Here is a 3444-nt window from a genome sequence, read left to right as displayed (position 1 = left end):
AATCCATCCGTCAAGGGTCTTTCTCTCTTTCTGTGACCCTCCACTTTCCAAGCAGTATAAGCCTCTCCAAGGAATAGCCTCTCTTAGCAACATGCCCCAAATAGGTGTGATGAAGCTTTGTTGTCTCTAAGGAGCACAGCAGCTGCACTTTTTCCAAGATATATCAGTTTACTCTTTTGGAATATGAAATAATCAGGACTCTTCTCCAACATCACAGTTCAAAGACGTCAACTCTTCTTCTGTCAGTTTTAGTTATTGTCCAGCTCTCAGATGCATATAGCAAATAATTGGAAACATCATGGCCTGGATCAAGATTGTGTTAATTTTCAAACTGACTTCATTGCTTCTCAGTAATTTGGAGAGATTCCTGACTGCAGACTTTCTTAGTGCAACATATCTCCTAATCTCCTGACTGCTGGTACCAAGGGTGTTAATTGTGAATTCAGGCAAGACAAAATTGTTGACAACTTTAATCTTTTACTGGATAAATCATAATGGTGCTTATTGGTGCAAAGATCCAGTGGTGAGGAATTTTTTCTTTCTGATGTTGAGATACAATCCATGTTGAAAGCTGTAGACTTTGATCTTCTGTAGTGTTTCGAGCCTTCATCACTTTCAGCAAGCAAGATTGTGTCATCTCTAAAACACAGGTTGTTGATGAGTCTTCCTCTGATCCTGATCCCATATTTTTCTTCCTAGAGTTTATAGCTTTGTGAACGATTTGCTTAGCATACAGATTAAACAGGTATGGAGAAAAGATACAATTCTGATGAATTTCTTTCCTGATTTTAAACTATGTAGTGTCTCCTTACTTGTTCGGATAAGAACTTCTTGGCCTACGTATAGATTTCCTACGATCGTAATTATGTGTTCTGGAATTTCTCATGAAATGGGCTTGGATTCGTAGTGACTCTGAGGAATGACTCTGCTGCCCACTGGTGGGCAAAGGTGAAATTTGCCCTGCTAAGTAACTGCGGATCGAACCTGAATTTGGAGACTTTGACGGGTCACATTTCATGTTTTCCTCTATCATGTTCCAACTTTTGAGTGCCAGTCCCTGTTACATCAAGGGACTTTTCAAAGTGACCTAACATTCTTTCTCCTGAAGTTCTTGTTTTTACCCTCTATTCAAGTTTTGAGTATTAGAAGAAGTGCCCATTTGCTTATTGTGTCGGAGAATCCAGGGAAGAATGTAGAGCCAAAGATCTCCCATCTTCATTCTCCCAGCTTCCCTTTGCCTATGCTCCTTCAACTCCCGATGGTGGTCCCCCCCCCCCCTTCAGACCTACTGGCGATTTGAATCCTCTAGAATGTGTTCCATGGTGGACATATCAAGTCTAAGCTCTGTGTGTGTGTGTGTGTGTGTGTGTGTGTGTGTGTGTGTGTGTGTGTGTACCATTGAGTTAGATCTGACTGGCACAGAAAGAGATTGCCCCTTCTTCTCCAGCAGATCATCTGGTGGATTCGAACCTTGAGCCTTCAGGATTGCAGCATAGCTTCTCGTCTCTAGGTCACCAGAACCTCCAAGTCCAAGCTTTTTAATAGTCTGGGCTTTAATGACATTTTTCTCATTGCCAGAGTCATTGAGTCCTGTGAAGATAGAGGAGTGGGGCAGAGATAAGAGCTTTCCTTCTCTGGTCTGCTTGAAGTTACGGAACCCTGAGATACCACCAGGAAGGAAGTCCAAGAGTGTGCTCTGTCTGGGTGTACTTTACTTACAGATATGGACCCTTTTCCAGATGGATTGGGCCTAAGAAATACAGGACTCAACTCACCTTTTCAACCAATTGGATGCCTGGTTTCCCCAGCACCATATATTGAAAGACTTTTCTTTCCCTTCTGAACAGTCTTGCTCTCCGTGTAGTTGTTGCTGCTGTGAACCATTGAGTCAGAACCGACTAATAGCTGACCTTCCAGTGGGTTTTCAAAGGCAGCAAATCACAGGGAAATAGATTGTCAATCCTTCTTCCGTGGAGCAGCTGGTGGACTCAGACCTCATGGCTTTGGGATTTCAGTGCAACTTCTTACCACTAGGCCACCAGAACTCCCTTGTAGAGTAATAATTGACCATAAACAGATGAGTTTCTCTTTGAACTCTTAATTCTATTTATTTAATGCCTGTGACTATCCTTATGCCAATAAAATATAATCTTGAACAATATATCATAGAGAAATTCTGTAAATTCAAATTGGATTTAGAATAGTCTGTGGCACCAGGGATATCATTATTGATGTCAGATGGATCTTGGCTGAAAGCAAAGAATATCAGAACATCTATTTGTGCTTTATTGACTACGCAAAGGCTTGTGGCTGTGTTGTTCATAATAAATTATGGCTAACATTGAGAAAAATAGGAACTCAGAACAATTAGTTGTGCTTATGTGAAACTTATACCTAGATCAAAAGGTCCAATTAGATGTTAGAACCAAAATTCCGTGTTGTTGTTGTTAGGTACCATTGGGTCAAGTACTTGGAAGTCCATGGGATGAATATTCAGTATCTTTGTTTTTTTGATGTTGAGCTTCAATTTATGTTGAAGGATGAAGTCCTTGACCTTCTTCAGCAAGTGCTTCAGGTCCTCCTCAGTTTCAGCAAGCAAGGTTGTGTCATCCGCATAACGTAGGTTGTTGATGAGTCTTTCTCCAATCCTGATACTACATTCTTCTGCATAAAGTCCAGCCTCCTGAATTATCTGTTCTGTATATGGATTGAAAAGGTATGGAGACTGGAAACATACCTGACACACTCCTTTTCTGATTTTGAACCATGAAATGTTTCCTTGCTCTGTTCTGGCTACTCCTTCCTGATCTGAGTGTAGTTTTCACATGAGCACAATCAAATCCCCATTCTCCTCAAGGTTAGCCATAATTTGTTGTGATCCACACAGCCAAATGGCTTTGTATAGTCAATGAGACATAGGTTGACATTCCTCTGGTATGCTTTCCTTTTTGCTGAGATCCATCTGACACTGGCGAAAATGTCTCTAGTGCTACAGACTTTTCTAATCCCAGCCTGCACACCTGGTAGTTCTCTGTTGAAGTACTGCTCCAGTCGTTTTTGGACAATTTTCAGCAGACTCTGGCTTACATGTGGTATTAATGATATTGTTTGATAATTTCCACTCTGTCGGGTCATTTTTTTTTTTTGAATGGAAACAAATATGGATCTCTTCCAGTCAGTTGGCCAGGTAGTTGTCCTCCAGATTTCTTGGCACAATTTGGTGAGTGCAACCAAGGCAGAGTCTGTTTGCTGAAATATGTCAATTGGTTTCCGTCAATTTCTGGGGCCTTGTTTTTTTTGTCAATTCCTTCAAAACAGCTTAAACGTCCTCCTTCATCACCACAGGCTCTTGATTATACGTTGTTTCATGAAATTCTTCTGAGTCAGCCAATTCCTTTTTGGTAGAGTTACTCTGTATACTCCTTCCATCTTCTTTTTTTTTTT

The sequence above is a fragment of the Elephantulus edwardii genome, unplaced genomic scaffold (assembly GCF_000299155.1).
Source record: "Elephantulus edwardii isolate Elephantulus edwardi_28Jun2011 unplaced genomic scaffold, EleEdw1.0 scaffold00056, whole genome shotgun sequence".
Lineage (NCBI taxonomy): Eukaryota > Metazoa > Chordata > Mammalia > Macroscelidea > Macroscelididae > Elephantulus > Elephantulus edwardii.
The sequence above is the reverse complement of the archived record's forward strand: the minus strand, read 5'-3'. Positions refer to the sequence as shown.